This window comes from Mytilus trossulus, unplaced genomic scaffold (assembly GCF_036588685.1).
Source record: "Mytilus trossulus isolate FHL-02 unplaced genomic scaffold, PNRI_Mtr1.1.1.hap1 h1tg000128l__unscaffolded, whole genome shotgun sequence".
In the NCBI taxonomy this organism is placed as follows: Eukaryota; Metazoa; Mollusca; class Bivalvia; order Mytilida; family Mytilidae; genus Mytilus; species Mytilus trossulus.
The window spans coordinates 4,279,822-4,300,768 of NW_026963301.1; the positions used below are offsets into that span (position 1 = coordinate 4,279,822).

At 32.4% G+C, this 20,947-nt stretch overlaps 2 long non-coding RNA genes across 2 annotated transcripts; one reads left to right on the plus strand and one right to left on the minus strand.

Annotated features, from left to right (window-relative positions):
* Positions 1 to 640: 640 nt before the first annotated feature.
* Positions 641 to 4,681, minus strand: LOC134700242 (uncharacterized). The gene is made up of 3 exons (XR_010103816.1): positions 4,586 to 4,681; positions 2,410 to 2,608; positions 641 to 936 (listed from the first exon to the last, which is right to left on the minus strand). It is a non-coding gene; the product is annotated as an uncharacterized LOC134700242 (long non-coding RNA).
* A 6,117-nt stretch (positions 4,682 to 10,798) lies between these two features.
* Positions 10,799 to 15,112, plus strand: LOC134700243 (uncharacterized). The gene is made up of 3 exons (XR_010103817.1): positions 10,799 to 10,871; positions 13,218 to 13,305; positions 14,658 to 15,112. It is a non-coding gene; the product is annotated as an uncharacterized LOC134700243 (long non-coding RNA).
* The last annotated feature ends 5,835 nt before the right edge of the window (positions 15,113 to 20,947 follow it).

The following is a 20,947-nucleotide window of genomic DNA, read 5'->3' on the forward strand; positions in this document are numbered from 1 at the left end:
TTACGACCATTCAAGTCAGTATTTTTAGTCAAAATTTTGAGAAAATGGGTGAGGGATACAAAAAATGATTTTACAAGAATAATATACATCCCATCTCATTTTGGTCTTTTCAAATTTCTTAGATATGTATTTTTTCAATCATTTATAACAAAGAAGTTGAATTAATATGCATTTTGTTCTTTAAAATGAGAAAAATCATAAAAATACAAAATTGGCAGTATGGTAAATTTTACACAAAAAAGCATCAAAATATGATAAAACTTTCTTATATTAACACCTACCTATAGTTTTTGTTAGTTAAATTTATTCAGATTGGTCCACTTCATCTTTATGGAAAGTATGAAAAAAAGTTTAATTGTGGAACTGTGATTTTTTTCACGATAATAGCCCAAAAATAGGTAAAAATCGATAAAAAGTGAGAAAATCATCAAAATTGGGCATTTTCAAAGGGCCGGAGCAAAAAAAGAAGCACACCACCATATGATTTTTTCTTCACCAATTGTTTTGTTACAGTCTTATAAACCTAAAAATCAGGTTAAGAAAAAAAGTTTAATTCTAGAACTTTTTGGCTCCTCAGAGGTGTACATCCTTAAAACACAATTATTTCCCATTTGAAATCAATAAAAACTCTATTGTTAGGCTTAAAATACTAGTAGCTATTTAAGTAAATCTAATTTTTTTTCACAATTTCCCTCAACACAAAACATTAATAGTTTCTTATAATCCAGCATTGTTTGATGGTATAGTCCACTTTTTGGTCATTCAGCACAGAACTTTGACATTATTTTGGTTTCAATATTTTTTTGTATTTAAAAGAACTTCAAATCATTGACTGAGTGATGTAAATAATAACTGATCCAACTTTTGTCTTTATATTTATTCTGGTCTTGTTTTTATGTTTTCTCCATTTATTCTAGGTGGTGAATTTCAATCCTTCTGAAAAAGAACCAATAAAATCTAAAGTAATGTATTATACTGTTAAAATCATATTATTGCTACATGTATGCAAACAATTTTGTATTATTATAATACAAAATTGTTTGCATACATGTAGCAATAATATGATTTTCAATAAAAATAGCTATGCGGTATGGATACTGATTGTTAAAGGTTGTCCACGTGTCATCAGTTGCTAACGGCCTACATCCTTTGGTCTCTGATGGAGGGTTGTCAAATTAGCAATATATACCACATCTTCCTATTCTAATACCATATAACAATCAATTAATTTGTTCTTCTTGATAACATTTGGGTATTTTCCCAAGTTATATACATAATATATATACTGTAAATTCAGAATTAATGTGAGTTTTTTTTTATTGCGAAAAATGCAACGCAATAATTTAAACTCGCATTATGAAATATTTTTATATATGGATTAAACAAGATTTTTCTCAAAATCGTAAAATTTTAAATCGCATTTAAGTCTAAAATGACAGAATCGCAATAATAAATGCACGCAATATTTATGAATATACAGTATAAAGATCAATGTTAAAACTGACAACTATAATAACATTCCATTATTCATAATCTTCACAAGAATTTGCAATATATTATACAAAATGTAGACAACAGAAACAATATTTCTTTAAGCTTTTGAAGTTCTGACAGATTACAATTTGTGTTTTATTTCAATGAAAAAATACCTTGAACTCTTTGAACATATTGGAAATTATAATATTGATACAAAAAAAATATGTATGTTTCATCCTTATTTTTTGTGTTGTTGGCTTGCTGTCTCATTTTAATATACATTTATACATACATCAATAATCTTCTTCTTTATTAAAAGTAAAAATGGGATATTTTTGATTTTGATATCCCAAAACATTATAGTTCTATCAAATAACTTATTACCAAGTTCAAAAACACCAATGTGTTTGATATTAATTTTAAGACATGTATCAATGATCCAGACCATATCAGTATTTGGACCTTACGTTTACGGTCCAGAACTTACATTCCCACCATATTTGTACAGTCAGACCATTTAAGTATACTTGTACTGTCTGGTACCAGCTCGACCAAACATGTGTTTTTATTTTAATTGCAATTAAACTTTTTGTATTAATCTATTAAAGTCAAAGATTTCAGTTATGTTGATCTGTACTGTACATTTGTTTCTAATAAACTTGACCAACTTCTTAAAATTGGGCAGACTGTATGCGTACAGTCCAAATACTTGTATGTTCTGGAACATAAACATGATTAACAAGCATTTGGCAGGATGTCATGCTAAAATCCCATTAATATTAGTACTCAATTTTGAGTATATACATGTAAATCCACAAGTTACTTACTGAAATTCATGGCGAACACTCACCAAAAACTTAAGAGGATACAATTTAGAGGAAAGACTGGACAGATGAATGCGCTAACACTATCAAAACAGAGCATAAAACTTACCGAAAAACAAGATGTTTTACATTTATCCAGGAGCAGGATAATTGAAAAGTGTTTTTTTTCTTTCTCTGCCATCCATCATATAACCTTTGAATTCATTCATGCAAAATATGAAAATCTGCAAAGGTAAGACCTTGAACCTCAGCTTATCCACATTTTGAATTTTGAACTGCATACTTGTCCTTTTCATCTTGCTGACAACCTAAACATAAAAAAAATGATAAAAACATAATTCTAGATTGACTTTGCGTTTTTATTTTTGTTGGTACAAACAATTTTCTCAACTTTAAAACGAAAATATCATCACCAAAAAGGAGGTCATACTAACCTCCAAGATATTTAAACAAACCGAAATTATTACTTGATTGAAAATCTTGTCGTAAATTAATGGCATAGATACTCTTATTTTTGAAAACTTGATGTCTATTGCATACTTATATTCCTTTGTACGAGAGTATGCATATTTAGATGGACTCCATGGACTTTAATGTTAAATAAGCATGATTAATTTTACAGTTTTTCAGCTCTGTGTGTACATTTTGAGAGAATCTTGCAATACTGTATATTCTGATATTCAGAACTTATTGTGAGGTTTTTATTAATACAACTGAAAGCTGTATCTCATTTTCATTTCTGATACATATTTATGAGCTGAAGACCAGTGCTGAAATCTTCTCACTGCATTGAAGACCCATAGGTTACCTTCGGTCGTTGTCTGCTCTTTGATTGGGTTGCTGTCTCTTTGTCAAATTCCTAGTTTCCACTTCCCATTTTATAACATGTATGCTGATTTTTCTTAAATTACAATATTGAATCATGCAATTTTGTCCATTATTGAAAATACGGTAAGCAAAAATAAATGCACAAAAAATTTAACATTGTTATATTTATGTAAAAGGCTTTTTTTTTAAATTCAAAACAGTTGCCTTCACTGTTAATTTCCTTGTTTGATTTCATATTTTTAAAGCCTTTATAGCTAGCTAGATGGTATGCCGGGGTGGATCCAACCATTTTAAAAAGCGGGGGTTCCCAACCCAAGACAAAGGGGATGGTCCTATATTCATTTGATTTGTTGTATTGTCTCATACAAGAATATAGATGGTTTGAGGGTGGGAAACAGGGATCTGGAAATTTTTTCACCTAACCACTGGGGATCTCAACCATTTAAAAGTTTCTCAAACATGTAGGGGTGGACCGTGGGGGTGACCCCAATGGACTCTCCCTATATTTCATTTGATTTGTTTTATTGTTCTATACAAGAATATATATATATGGTTTAGGGGTGGGGATCTTGACCGCTTACAAGTTTTCAAACTAGAGGGGGTGGGACTTCCCTTTTATTTTATTTCATTAATTTTATTTCCTGACAAGAATATATATGGTTTAGGGGTGGGGATCTGGATCGTTCACAAGATAAGAGCTCATTCTCAAATTGAACAGGGTGGGGTAACCCTCAAAGACCTCCTTTTAATTTCATTTCATTTGTTTTATCGTCCCATTCAAGAATTAATATGATTTAGGGGTGGGGATCCGTACCGTTTACAAGATAATAGCATATTCTCAAATTGAAGGGGGTGGGGATTACCTCCCATGGACTCATCCTCCCCCCCCCCCCCCCCCCCCCAATACCTTTTAATAGGTCCCATTGCACAGATTGTTTACATTATTTTCCCTTGATTTACACTTTAGATATATATACACTAAACACAGGTGTAATTTTTTTTTAAAAAGATAATACAACTGAAGACCACAGTAGTGGATCCAGAATTTTTTTGGGGGGCCCACCGACTGCCTAAGAGGGGCCTGCTCCTGCCATGCCACAGTGGTTCCATATTTAATCAACCAAATTTTTTCCCAAACAGGGGGCCCTAACTCCTGATCCTCTCTTTTTTCCCCTCATTTCAATCACCCTGATATAAATTTAGTTTTATCACTTACAATAGGAATGGTTTGAATTCCCCAATAATTCTTATACATGTATACCATTAATATCAACATATTTCATTTTTGATAAATGAAAGGCAAAAGTTTTGGTAGAAATGGATAGTGGGAAGCTTTCAGATTCACACCATGCCGGTGGCTGTGTTCAAAGTGCTGGGTTTTTATGACGCTCGTTGTTTGCGGACTAACTATTTAGGCCAGTGGTGGATAATAGTGTGCGTGCATTAATCTTCTATACCTTCTTAATCAATATATTCAAATACTGACGGCAAGTGTTGTAATGTATCAATGTCTTATTTGAAATCACCGTGCTATTTACATGTGGGATCGAAAGTGCAGGGGAAGGAAACTTGTGAATTATGATTATTTCTAAGCCAAAATAAAATGAGCCGCCGTAAAATTAACCTTGGGCAGAGACATATAATATAAGACATATAATATATATGTCCCTGCCTTGGGTAATCCTCAAATTGGTGCAAGAGGCTTTACGGGCTGACTACTAATACATGTCTTAATCTTAAAATAACTCGGCAACGTCAAATAACAGTTGCATGTAATCCTCGTCTCGGCGGGGGTGTCTTTTTTTCTGTCTTTTTTTTAGTTATATTTTTAATAACTTACACTTTTTTCCATTATTCTCTTTCTTTCACTATTCTTTATTCCTTTTTTTCTTTGTCCTTTGTTCTCTATTCTGTTAATTCACATCCATACCCTCTTATGTGGACTTACGGTAGTTTATTTTTTAGTTTTGGCAGAGATATTAGATACAATATATATGTCTCTGGTTCTGGTATTATGCGATAAGTCAATTTCTTTTTCATGCAGTGTCATGAAATATAATGGTTTTATGCATATCAGCCAAGATTGTGCGTCACATTTTGATAAACAATTCAACACTATATACACGTTATGTGAATTTTATTAAAATCGATGAAGAACATGAATTTGGCAGCTAGTGCCCCTTAAACAGGTAAAGTTCAATTAATAAATTCTGATCTACTGGCATTCAACACCAAATTACTTACTTGCTGTATATTGATAAATTTGATTGTATATTGTCAATACCTCATCATCGAGAATACGTCATGTGAGGTGTTGGTCGCTATGTTTGATACGGGGTCACCGGTTGCGGCTTCGAGACAGAGAAAAAAATCTAGGTAAAAAGTGTAGAATTTTGTTTTTGAAAATTTGAGTTGTAAATTTTCCTAAAAAAGTACTTAATTCCGTTCATCTAGTTGTAAATTTTCCTAAAAAAAATACTTCATCTATTAGGGGTATAAACAAAAACTGAACAAGTTGTATAAGTAAACAGACAGAAAGTCGTTGGATTAATTATATATTTTACAATTGTTTAAATATATGAGAGAATGTTTTAGGCGAATTTTCTTTAATTACAGTTAAATGTATTTTAGGTTCAGGAAATGATTTATTCTTCGGGTACGTCTTAACAACCGCTCAGGACCTACTGAGTGCACTCAGGACATACAAAGTGCACTCAGGACCCATTACCGTCATCGTATCTGCACACATGATGGATGTTTATATTCGTTATACGCTTCTTATTTTAGAGTTAAATTTTGGTAGAATTTGAAATCGCAGGGGCGGATCCAGCCATTTTGAAAAGGGGGGTCCTAACCCAGGACTAAATGGGGGGGGGGGGTCAACTACATGTCCCCATTCAAATGCATTGATCGGCTAAAAAAAGGGGGGTTCCAACCCCCGGAACCCCCCGCCCCCTCTCTGGATCCCCGCCTGAATTGAACTGAGATAGATATGTTAATTCTTATAAAATAATGGAGGCACGTGTCACTGATTACACAACTACTCAGCCATGATTTTTTTAGGAATTGTATTGTTAGTTCAGTTTTACCTTTAACATGAATTTGCATATATATAGAAAAAATAAAATATCTCATTCGATGTACTTTTTCAGTTTATTTTTCATGATGACGGGTAAATTAATTTGTTGTGTTTTGCAGTTCACGAATAAAGAAAATTATTTTGTAGTTTTTTTCTGTAACAAGTTCGATTTTTGTTTTTCAGTGTGATTCTTTTCTCTCTCTCTCTCTCTCTCTCTAAATCAAGTTTTTAAACAAACACAATGTTGACTGAATATCAAATTTTATTGAATTTGTATATCTTTAATCTCAACAAACCATTATACAAGAGAAGACAAGTATGTACAATATTCAGTTTAACCTTAACGGAAATCTGTGCACGAAGACTTAGTTGTGGTTTGAACGGATTTCGTGTCAATAGAAAATCTTTCTCGCTGTAACAAAAATCATTTTTTTTAAATTAAGTTTAGAATCTTACTACAATCTAATTTACATATTGTTTAGAAATAATTATACTCAAAATATCATAATTTTCAAAAAAGGAGACGAAAACGGAGACAAGTTCATTTTCAGAATTTATGTTCACATTGAAATTCGTTTCAGGCTTGTGAAACTGGACAAAACGACTTTAATTAGAGAGAAAAACCTCAATAAATGCGGATTTCTTAAAACATTCGTATAACTCAAAAATAAAATTCCTGGACAAGTTCGATAAACATGAGAAATAACATCTAACTACAACGTATATTAGTTTGATTGTTTGAAAAGTACGGCTTTGCTTTTACAGTTAAGAACGGATTCCATATACAAACTTTTATTAATATAAATTCTTTAAAAGTATGAACATTTATATTTCCCTTTTCAAAATCTTACAAAGAATTAATTACTGGTCCAGGACAGGATAATTAAATTAAGAATAAAACTTAAAAATTAATGGAACGAAATTTTAATAAAATACGAAAATCTTAAATCATCGTGATATTCATTTTAAACGTCACAATATTACTTCCCGCATGGTCACACTGTACTAACAACACAATCTATAAACAACAATAAAGATAATCAAATCAATTTTGTTGATTGGATAGTTCATGGCTCAGTAGTTGTGTAATCAGTGACACGTGCCCTCATTATTTTATAAGAATTAACATATCTATCTAAGTTCGAATTCAAATTCTACCAAATCAGAGACATATATACACATATGTGTATATATGTCTCTGACCAAATTTAACTGAAAAATAAGAAGCGTATAACCAGAGACAGACGAATATATGCATCCATCCTGTGTGCGATGACTATAAAGGGTCCTGAGTGCACTTCGTATATATGTCATTAGTGCAATCAGGAGGTTCTTCAAGCGGTGTTAAGGCGTACCGTTATTCTTCTGGCGGCTTCAAAAAAAAAATTCTTATCAATAACTTATACACAAGGAGACATTATTGTTTTTTGACAGCATGAACCCCAGTTCATGAGCAAACACAAATTAAGAAAGAAAATCGTTTACAATTAAATTTTATAAAAGGAAAAAGGGGTGGGGGATAATAAACAAATATATTTACGCTCACATACTTCTAAAAAGATTTGCATATGTAAGCTCTCTATAGATAATGTTAAATTATTTCAGGAGTTTTGAAAAAAGAATACATACAGTTTATTTTCGACTAAAATAGTGATTCTTTTTATAGATTTGGTACCTCAGTTTCGACTCAACATTTCTTTTTGAATTGTTAGATGGCAAACTCTTTAGGACAATATTGTATCTGTTCTTTATGTAATTATGGTGATATTGGCGATGAGATTCATTATATTATAACAAGGCCTTGTACAAATCCTTGATTATAGAATGTTTGGCAATATAAAAAGACGAAAGTAGACAAACCCTAATTAAGCAGGGTTTCACAAGTTGATATCCAAGCGGCCCACATTTTTGTACATCGAATAAGATCTATATTTTCAACGTTTTCAAAATGAAATAACTTGAATTGAAAATTTCCCAACTGTGATTTTTTTTTTATTTCTAAACGTCTTTAATTATTATTTCGGAAAGAAAAAAAAATTAGCATATTCATATATTTTCATAATTTTTTCCAAGGAAACCTTGTTTTGGCAAAGTTTACTTCTATATGTTTTTAACCCTCACCAGCGACATATTCTCTGCCATCACCAATTAGTCCTAATTATTAAAGATCAATTGACCAAATTCAAATGATGATTGTATATTATATCGTATTGAATATCACCATAGGTCATCCGTGACGTATCCCAAATAACGGCGCATGCCGATAGATAGATAGTTTATTAATTAGCGTCTCGCAATTTAAATTTCATCATCAAGGGGACTTAATTAAACCAGTAACTATACAAATCTTGAAAAACGATGTACATGTACTTTTTCATATTTTTAAAACAAATTACAAAAACGTTTAGTGTAAAAAATCACCGAATATAAATGTTTCTTTCTGTCTAAAATATATTTGCAGGTTTTGGCATTTGTAAATAACATTAACGTTTTGGAATCCTAATGCAAAAGACAGTCGATTCAAACTGAAATAACTTCTTTAAAGATGGTTTGATTTTTTTCAGAAACACATGTATTATATGTACGTGTATAATATATGTCTCAATACATGTATTATATGTCTCTGATTTTACCAAAACAAAAATTACAAAATTATAAAATAAGTTTATATCAATCGAATGTATACCCTGAACTCTCACTATTATATATACATGTCCTAAGTTACTTAATGTCCTGTGTGCAACCAAGAGATCCTGAACGGTTTTTAGACGTACCTTTTATATGCATATATTTAAAGCTGTTCTTAATCATATGCATACTAGGTATCAGTGGCGGATCCAGGGGGAGGGTTTCGGGGGGTTGGAACCACTCCTTTTTTGAACGATCAATGCATTTGAATGGGGACATAAGGTTGGAACCACCCCTCCCCTTTTGTCCTGGGTTGGGACCCCCCTTTTTCACATGGCTGGATCCGCCACAGAGGTATATTTATATATATGTGTGTATCAGACCAAATGACTTCCCAATTAGCAGAGGCGGATTTCGTTTTTTTTTCAGCCGCCCCCCCCCCCCCCTAAATCTTGGAAAACAAATGGTAGACTATATAGGGAATCACGGAAGCATGACTGGACGTGACCCCTCTAAGGCAGTCAATGAGTCCCCACTCAACCATCAAACATTGCTTAGTTCTAGTTATCTTAGGTCCTAGTGTAAAATAAAGCCAATGGGTCTTTTTAAACACATCTTAATTCATACATGTATACGTTTTCTCACGGATTTGTTCATGCAATATTGAAATTATGTTTACTCAATGCGTAATTACTGAAGTTTATATATATTTGCTACTTTTCTTCTTAATTTCATATAAATTATTTTTTTATTTTTTCTCGTCGAAAAATTAGTGGTGTTGAAATAGCGAATGGACACAGATACCTTATCACATTTAACAAAAGAAATGTTGTATAATGTCATCAATCTGTATTACACGTAGACAGGATGTTCTCTAGAAAACTATACGTTATACACACCCGAGAATACACGCACTGTCGTAATGGAAAAATACTGTATGTTAGTTACCTGTAATCAGCTTTGCAACACCATGTCATAACAGTTCAAAAAGATTTTCTTCAAATCAAAATAGAATATTAATTTTTTCTTTAAAATTTAAAACTTTAAAAAGTAGACTTTGACAAAATTATGAAATAGAAAGAATTGAACAATTTAAAATCGTATTTTAACAAAGATTTAGATAAAACTGCGTAGGTTCATATCGTTTGATTCAACGTTTGTTTGGTTATTTTTTAAGGATCGTTGTAAAATTATATATCAAAATACTGACACACACCAGTTTGCCATCTCAGTATGCAAGGCAAGGGTGCTTGGTGAGGTGCTGGAACTTGATGTACATGTATCATTAAGTTACAGTTCTGTTAGGATTTGACTGCCTTTTTACAGAGACTTTCTATTCTTACTGTTATTATCAGTTAGTATAGACTGTTCCTGGCTTAGAATGATTCTCTGCTCAGCAAATGGTGCGTAATTAGCATTTGAATCAAATTTCTTGTAGAAGTAAAAAACACAAATTAATGTATTTGACAACTTTATTCAGGACTGAGACTACTATAACACATAGTAGTCTCAGTTCAGGAGCAGTCTATATTATCCGTCATAAATAACTTCGAGATTTATGTGGAAGTTTACTCTGCTGCCCGATCTATGCTAATCGATGTTCCAGTATATTTCATATTTATATTTATTCGTGAGGCCCTCGTCATCATTTATATTCACTAAAAGCACAGTCGCATAAAGATTTAATAATTATAGCGAAGAAATTGCGAAAATTGGGGGAAATAATAAATTTTTAGAAGCATTATTATTTTAAAATCTGAAGAGGTCTTGCAAATTTAACTCTAAAATGAGAAGTGTATAACGATCTATAACGAATATGTACATTCATCATGTGTGCAGATACGGCGACTTTATAGGGTCTGTCATGAGTGCACTTTGTATGCCCTGCATGTGTGCACTCAGGAGGTCCTCCTGAGCGGTGTTTGACGTACCGGGAAAATCTTATCTGATTCTAAATCAATTCATCGGTTACACTCCCCTGTCACCAGTGATCCTTTTTTGCTGACATTCTGAAAAAAGTATTGTGTTGTCCCTGTGTAAGTGTTGACTCTTAATTTGCACATTTGATTTTTTAAGATCTTTTAACATTACCCGGACTTCTGCTAAAAACAATTATTCAGTTCACTGATTAAGATGGAAGGTAAACGAACAGAAAGTCACAGGACAAAAAGTCAGCCACATGTCAGACTCAGACATAAAGTAACAAAGTTGATAGGACAAAAAGTCACAAACAATTTGTTGACAATTGTTTGAATGTAAACGAAAAAAGATTTTGAAATATCTTCTTTTTATTACATATATTCATTTTTAATTTAAGGAAATTGTCATGATTGTTCATCATGTTCATATTTAGTCCAAAAAATTATGACGTCTGGGACGGCTATTTTATTTTTTTTCTGGGACGCCTTCCTACAACGTCCCAGACTGTTGTAGGAATCCGTCCCAGAAAAAAAAAAAATAGCCGTCCCAGACGACTGTTGTAGGAAGGCGTCCCAGAAAAAAAATAAAATAGCCGTCCCAGACGTCATAATTATTGAAAAATTATGACGTCTGGGACGGCTATTTTATTTTTTTTCTGGGACGCCTTCCTACAACTGTTGACGGCTATTTTATTTTTTTTCTGGGACGCCTTCCTACAACTGTTGTAGGAAGGCGTCCCAGAAAAAAAATAAAATAGCCGTCCCAGACGTCATAATTATTTGGACTAGTTCATATTATAAAAAAGAAGATGTGGTATGATTGCCAATGAGAAAACTGTCCACAAGAGACCAAAATACACAGACATTAACAACTATAGGTCTTTACGGCCTTCAACAATGAGCCAATATAAAAAAGATGTGGTATGATTGCCAATGAGACAACTGTCCACAAGAGACCAAAATGACACAGACATTAACAACCATAGGTCACCATACAGCCTTCAACAATGAGCAAAGCCGAGGTAAAGCCCATACCTCATAGTCAGCTGTAAAACGCAATCATACCATATCTTTCTTTTTTTATATTTACATGTCAAAAAATGCGTGCAAATGTAATCAAAAGCTGCACACATTGTACGTAATGATTTGTGTGTGCAAATGTAATGGTAATGTGCGCAAACCTAAAGCACTGATTTATTTGTTTTTAATAAAGTTTAATTACAAAGTTGCTACATCATGTTCATGTATAAAACTTCAAGAAAAATACAAAAAGAGTGTTTTCTTGTTCAAAGCAAAATAATCTTTAAACTAAATTGTGACTTTTTGTCCTGTGACAGTGTGTGACTTTCTGTCCTACATTCAGATTGAATAGGGGAGTTTGGTTGACCCCGTCTCTCTCTATCTGAGACTACTATCTCATTGATGAGCTTTATGTTTCATGTACAAATGTATTGTGCTTGTCATGTGTGTATGTCGGATAAAAGCTCTTCAGAGCTTATGTTGTATTGTTATTTGTATAACCGACAATAAATAAATAGCCCTAACAAGTAAGAATTAGGTTACTTCTTTTTGCTTTATTATCTTGCAAGGGTTTTTATACCCCGTATTAAAATTATACCCCTACTTTAAAAAAGAGGGGGGGGGGGGGGGGGGGGGGGGGGTATACTGTTTTACCCCCGTCTGTCCATCCATCCTTGCGTCAGTAAATGAATATTTTTCGTCCCATTTTCCTCAGGAACTACAATAGAAGGATTTCTGAAATTTGGTTTCAGGGTTTAATAAATAAGTCAGCTATACCGTGTGATGTAGTTTCAGATTCATCACTCCACAACTTCCTGTTTTCCGAACACTTGTATGAATTTACACATGATCATGATGATAGCCAAGTTGAAAGTTGAAAACTAACAACCTAATTTATGTACAAAAAAAAATAAAAAACAGATATGTTTCACATAAACAAACGACAATCAAGTGCTGAATTATAGGATCCTGACTTGGAACAGGCACATCCATAACAAAATGGCAGGGTATAAGGAACTTTGAAAATGTTTAGTTTTTGTGCTTTGGTCTTTTTTCCGGATACTGTAAGCAATAAGGCCCCTTGTGCATGTCTGAATGGCAGATTCATATATAAACCATGACCGCATTTTATTGTTCTTTGGTCAATGATAATGTTTCTTGGTTTTGTCATTTTATCAGTTTTTCTAAGCATAGGTCTACTTGTTGTTGAATGGAATGAATACAAGGTATCATATAAAAAGAGATGTCTGCCTGCCAAGATTAATTTTACTGTGACCTGTGATTCATAGAATAATGATAATATTCATGATATTGAACAGCAAGAATGATGAGTAAGTTGATGTTATATACAATTAAGGCAAAATTTTCAGTTGCCTACTAATTATGATATAGTAGTTATTTTTGTCATTAAATGACATTAGATGTTTACCCTTTTATGTGTAGGGCAAGAACATTAAAGATAAAGGGGAAACTATAAACAGAAGAAATTATCAACAAAATAAGATTTACAGAGGTCAACAAAGCCTAAATGGTAAGTCCACAGTTATAAAAGTTTTTGTCCGTGAATAATGATAAAATATTTATTAAAATAAGATGTGGTATGATGAATGAGAAAACTATCCATCAGAGTTCAATTTAGTGGATGTAACCATTGTAATTACTTATAAGAGGCCATTGATGTCCTGTAACATGTGTAAATAATGAGAAAACCCATACCCTATACATGTTATAGTAATCTATAAAAGACAACACTAACCAAATTTGAAACAGAGCATCAATTCAAACGTCAAATATACCAGACTAATTTATAAAAACAAAAAATTATGAAAAATAAAAATGACGGATATGAACCAACATCAACCACTGAACTATGTACAAGCTCCTGATATTGGACAGGTATAATATGGCTGGGTTGATATAAAAATAAGAAACACTTAGCAGTCTGATTTCCAATGAGACATTTCTACAATAGAGATCAAATGACATTTTAAGAGGCTCTAGGGTATAACAATTTCAGAAAAATATTTAATATTTTTTTTTCATAACTCATTTTATTTATTACTTTATCATATGGTACACCAAATCATTCAAAACAACCAATTCGGTTTGGCCCCAGATGACTTTTAAAATGTATATATCATTGAAAAAGCTCTAAATTATCTCCCTTTGGTGCAAAAACGCCATTTTTTGGAATTTGAAATGTAATATCTTTTTTAACTCATCAGTGGCCTTTATTTTTATGCCCGACCTACGATAGTAGAGGGGCATTATGTTTTCTGGTCTGTGCGTCCGTTTGTCCGTCTGTTCGTTTGTCTATCTGTTTGTCCATCTGTCCCACTTCAGGTTAAAGTTTTTGGTCAAGGTAGTTTTTGATGAAGTTGAAGTCCAATCAACTTGAAACTTAGTACACATGTTCCTTATGATATGATCTTTCTAATTTTTAAACCAAATTAAACTTTTGACCCCAATTTCACGGTCCACTGAATATAGAAAATGAAAGTGCATGTTTCAGGTTTAAGTTTTTGGTCAAGGTAGTTTTTGATGAAGTTGAAGTCCAATCAACTTGAAACTTAGTACACATGTTCCTTATGATATTATCTTTCTAATTTTAATGCCTTATTATATTTTTTATCCAATTTCATGGTCCATTGAACATGGAAAATGATAGTGCGAGTGGGGCATTCGTGTACTTTGGACGAATTCTTGTTTATTATCATTTTTAATTAAGCTGTACTTTAACTAAACTTTTATAAAAGTTAAGCGATTTCTGTAATTTAGTACTTGAATATTCAAATGAAAGTTTATCATAATAATCATAAACATGATAAAATAGCCATTTTATTGATCTCTTCACTGATAATTTTTGAGTTTGTGTATTTGTAGGTCAGCCATCTTGATTTTCATGGTCATCATTCACAGATCAATACTGAACAGAAAACTTAAAGCTGATATTTTTCTCCATAGTGCGACTTTTTTATTAATTTGAAATGGAACGTGTTTTTTCCTACATTTATTTGAAAGAGGAAATTTCAACATGATGACTATAAACAAAGGAGTCATATCATCACGATCGTTGATGCACAAGAACTTGATCATATAAATACAACAATGTAATTATCAATTGAAAGATGGAACGAATGAACAAAATATTAGAATGTTGTTGTCCAAATAAACTTGATTTGTTTTCTCATTTCAATCTCTCCATTCAATAAAGATGTACAGAGGAAGATCTTTGAAGAACAGATTGAAAAAATGTTTTGTCTAAGAATTGCAGGAATATTCTAGTGAATGAAATTATTTATTGACTTCACTCTTATATAGTGGACTGAATAATTGTACATAGCAGTTGCGAATAAAGAAAACAAAAACTTTAACAAAAAGTGTTTATATTATAAATTTGCAAATATAAGCATACTATTATGTACACCACAAAAGTATATATAATTCAAATTGTTTGCATATACAAGTATTGCAATGAAACTATAACAAAGAAAATATTACCTCATGAAAAGAGTAAACTATTCAGTCAGAATAAAAAAATTATATATATATAAAATATTTTTTCAGTTCTATTTTTCATAATAGAATAAACAAGACAAAGATTTCAAAACAATATTTTTTCATTTACTAGACATTTCATCATTTTGTTTCAGTGAAAGGACTTTATTCTTTGACTGTAAATATTATTTTACATTCCAAAATAAGATTAATCTTTATTGTCATATAAACAAATAAAAAACATGTATGTGAGAAAATGTTTTTTTTTTTTATATATATGTATATATAAAAAATATATTAAAAAAAACTTGTATACATTTAAAACATTTTACTACCAAACAGCATTCATTGTAACATACACATAACTTTATATTTATATATATATAATTATAATTTTATTCCCATAGGATTTTATTTTGTCCCATGGGATATTGAAAATCCCATGGGATAATAAAAATCCCATGGGATTTTTTTTGTCCCATGGGACAACAAATATCCCATGGGACTACAATTATCCCATGGGACCAAAAAAAATCCCATGGGATTTAACCAAAATCCCATGGGATAATGGTCAATCCCATGGGATTTTGCCCTGTCCCATGGGATATTGAAAATCCCATGTTTTTATAATTCAAATTGCAAAATAAATATGAAAGAAACAGTAGAAAACCAATGAAATTATTGAATCCCATGTAATTCCGCACATTTTGATTATATACATGATATTGTAGCTTTTGTTTGAGGCGGCGGCGGATTTGCAAATGAGTGTTTTGCAAATTAAAAGTGTCCAGTGTTCAAACACAAATATTTTACTTTGCTGGACCACTTAACCCTAAAAATGAGATCAAGGTCAGATGACACCTGTTAATTGGACATTTAGACATTTAAATCGTTCCATACAACTATATATATAAAATATAGAAGAACTTTATTGCATTTTGTATTTGAGATTTCGTCTAGACCACGCTGAACTTAACCTTGTTCAATGATCCATAAAATGAGATCATGGTCAAGTGAAAACTGTTTTTTTCTAATTTTGGGCGCACACCATATTATTTAAAAAATTTTGGTTCGCACAGTATATTATATTGTGCGAACAAATATTGAAATTATGCGCACGAGTGATTATTGAGTGCGCACAATATATCTTATTTTGTGCGCATGTCCCTAGCGGGGCTCCGTATAGAAGAGGTTAACCTTCAGTCAGGATTAAAATATTCTCGAAATGCCAGGTATTTGAACATACCCGATACAAATGCATTGATCGGCAAAAATAAAGGGGGGGTGCACACCCCCGGAACCCCCCCTCTGGATCCGCCACTGAATGTTGAGGTACAAAAATAACAATAAAATATAAAGAATGTCAATGTTCATATTGATCTGATGTGTTTATACATGTTATAAATCACATGGAACATGTCAATTTCTAAAATTTTATATTTACAATCTGTAGGATGAAGGGAGAGCCATTTGTATGAGGAGGAATAACTCTAGTATTATTGATTTTTTTTTTTTTTTTAAATTCAAGCCATAGAGCATTATGTACATATATGTTTTACTTTTAATTGAGATTCTCTCATCATTTCAAAATAAACAGATCTGATGGACCTTGTAGACAATTAAAACTAGAAATCAAGGACCCCCTCAGCTTTCTCCCTTTATATCCTTAAACCATCATCTTTTACAAACTGAATCTGTGCTCATACTTAAACTTTATTGACAACATTGTTTTAAACTATAAAAATATAGATAAGATAGGTGAACTGGATTTCTTTCTTTTTTAAAATACATTGTGCAACAAAAGTTTATATCATGATCCTTCATAAATTTTATGATGCAATATTGTCTCAAAATTCACAAATGCATTCTATCAGTCACAAAACACAGAAACTATGTTAAAAGTTTGTAAGATGTTCAAACTTTTCAAAACATCATATCTCTGGCAACTAGACGTGTTGCAATAAGTATTGAAGAGAATGTGTAGATTTTTTAGCAGTTTAATGATCCATGTCAATACATGTCATCATCATAAGTTCAGTTCTTCATATTTACACCACTATAAATAGAGGAGATCTTATTCCATTCCCGTCCTTTGAGTTGATGCTGTTGAACTAGTTTCCATTCTGTTGACTACAAAGTTCGAAGTATCAATGAATCTATCAACACAATTACGTAAACATGCTTCTGTTTTTGATTCCAGTTTCTGTCCGGTTTTGTCTACACACATGTCCCAACACCTATCGTTTATATTATGCACCAGCACTTGAAATCTTTGTTTCTGTGCCTCAGCATCCATGAATTGTTGCATTCTATAATCATTTGCAGCCATTTTTTTCTGAATAACAACCAGGAATATGAGTTAAACCATGAAAATCAACAAAGGCTTGATTTCAATAGAGGTCAACAGCTAGGTCGTGATCTGGAATCAGTCTGATGAAACGGATACCAGTCATATGATACAGTCAAGTACCTACACAAATTTATGTTTAATAAAAACAACCAGGGCCCTTCAAACAGACCTGTACCTACATGTATTTTATTTCGTTTGACATAGGGGTTTTCCCGTTTACAATTTGTAGTTATTATTTATAGATGGGAACTAGTATATAACTAGTTCGGATACTGGTTTTGTAAGTTTAATGTTAGGTGCAGGAGGCACGAGGAAAGTTTTGGCGGTTTTTATGGATGGGGTTTAAAGGTACTATATAAAGTTTGGGATTTTTAAAATGTATAAGAATCGAATGTGCTCGCAGTTACGTCGGATTGAAGTTGGTCACATAGGTTTATGTGCAGTTGCTGCTATGTTTATTGTACGTACAGGCGTTGGAGGCATTAGCCGGGGGGAAAGAAACGATGCGAAAGAGGACTGAACAATGTTATATATGTGTCATGTGTTTATATATTGTTTCGATTGAAGAAATATGTACAATGAAGTAAAATAAAATATTGCATCGCAAGAGAAAATAAGATGTTACTGCGAGCAACTAATCCTATATCTGTGTTTGTCTTGTTTATAGCCTATTGAATTTAGAGATTAAATGCTCAGTTAAATTCGGACGATCAGGGCTGAAGATTATAAGAAAGAACCTGATATATCATGGGAACTGTAACCAGAGATATAGACGCTGCTGTAACATATATTCATATTCACAATAACTCACTATCTATTTTTTTAAATACCCCCACCCCACTTTGTTTCATAAAAGATAAATATATACATACATAGTGATAAAGATTGTGCTCCAGTTGTGACTTGAAAGCATCAACAGTTATAATGCATAACACTGAACTGTTTTATGGATCCCACTCTTCATTGTTTGAATTTTTTGACAGTGAATTGATACTACATACATTAAATTGCGAAGTACCCATACAGCAGTTAAGAAAAAGTTTTCTCGTGATTTAAAATGGCTCTCTAACTCCGACAGTGTGAACTATAAATCCCAAGTCCGAATATGGAGGCGAGAAAATGTTTCTTTTAATTGGTGCAATCGTTTATTTTATTTTTGGCGCAAATGATACTATGTAATTTTAAAACAGGAGACGGCACAAACGGAGTGGGGTGCACATATTCGCCGTTGACACAATTTCACCGTTTTATGATTTTCAGGTGTAAAAACTTCAAAGGATGGCTGAAATGGAAGAAATATGCCGGTAAATTATATTTTAATAACACATATGATTATTTTCTAATCTGAGACAAAATTTCGGCACTTGCCCTAAACTTCAGTTCTTTACAACTTTGAAATGCCTGCTTTTCATAATGAAATTGATTTGATAAACATTGTTTAAAGCTGCAGTTATTTGGTTTTAAATAGATGTGTAACAAGAGGCTGTCACAACGACAGCAAACCGGATTTATTAGCATTTATTTGTGACCATTACTGATGATTGGTGAAAGTGAAAATCGTCAATATCAAATTTGACCTTTATTTTGTCATCAGTATCAACATATTAAAAGTTGAAAAGCTAATTAGATTGAATGGTTTGTGAGTAAATGCAACAACGTGAATGGAAACACCATTTTACGATATTTCAAGAACCATAACTCCTGAACGGTAAAAGTCAAAATCGTCATTATTGAACTTGACCTCTATTTTGTCATCAGTAACAACATATTAAAATTTGAAAAGCTTTGGTTGAATGGTTCATGAGAAAATGCACGGACACGACTGGAAACACCATTTTTCAATCTTTCAAGAACCATAACTCCTAAACGGGTAAAAGTCAAAATCGTCCTTATTGAACTTGACCACCACTTGACCTCCATTTTGTCACCAGTAACAACATATTAAAATTTGGGAAGCTTTGGTAGAACAGTTCAAGCGTAAATGCATGGACACGACTGGAAATGCAATTTTTCAATCTTTCAAGAACCATAACTCCTGAACGGTAAAAGTCAAAATCGTCATTATTGAACTTGACCTCCATTTTGTCACCAGTAACAACATATTAAAATTTGTGAAGCTTTGGTAGAACTGTTCATGCGTAAATGCACGGACACGACTGGAAACGCCATTTTTCAATCTTTCAAGAACCATAACTCCTGAACGGTAAAAGTCAAAATGGCCATTATTGAACTTGACCTTCATTTAGTTGTCAGTAACAACATATTAAAATTTTAAAAGCTTTGGTTGAACGGTTCACGAGTTAATGCACGGACAACATTTGATTGCCGCCCGCCCGCCCGCACGCCCGCCGAGCATCCCCAATGTAATAACCGACATTCTAGTTTGTCACAAAAATCCGGTTAAAAACGGCGAATATGTGCCCCCCCCCTTTTGACAAAACTTCAGGAAATTTAAATCAACCTTTAATCTAACTTTTCGATGATTTTTTTCCAAACAAACACGTTTTCAAGCTAAGAAATATTTTGCATTTGCAGTTATATTGATATAGAAATATTAGTATACTTCAAAAATATAATGACCTAAAAATAAACTGTAGAAAAAATGGAAAGATATGACGAAAAGGGCGCACTTGCAATTTAATTGGTGGCGCAAAAGAACGCATTTTTGGCGCAAACAGAGTTCTCCCAGTTATTCAGGCTCCTGGAGGCTGAAGTTTAATTTTTTTTTTTTGATTATTTAGTAATGGATGGAGCGATAATTCATAAGTTATTATGTATGCATTGATATATAAGGGTTAATTCTAAGTATACCAGTCTCATTCGCCTCTTCTTTAAACGTGAATGGCTGTAATGTTTTTTACGTTTTTAATACGATTGGTTTACATTTCAGGATTAAACTTATGAATTAATGGTTTGTATTATAGAAGCATCAATTAAAAAAAATGCTGTGGACTTCAATATTGTATTGGTCTGTACAATTTCGCTGCCTGTATCGAAAATATATTGACAAAAATACCGAACACCAAATAAAATTCAAAACCGAAAGTCTCTTATCTGATGGAAAAAATCAAAAGTTCAAAGACATCAACCGAATGGAAAACAATGGTCATATTTCTAACTTGGTACATTTGTCACAAGCACTTATTCATGTATAGAAAGTGTTGGATTAATATTCTTGTAGGTTGTAAGTCATTTATAAGGACTTGAACTTAATAAAATGAACCTAAGTATGGGAATTGTACGTATTTAGACACCTCGCTATCTTTGCATATTGTTCATGATTATAAGAACGGCGCGTCCTTATCGTAACATTCCGTTGTAGTGA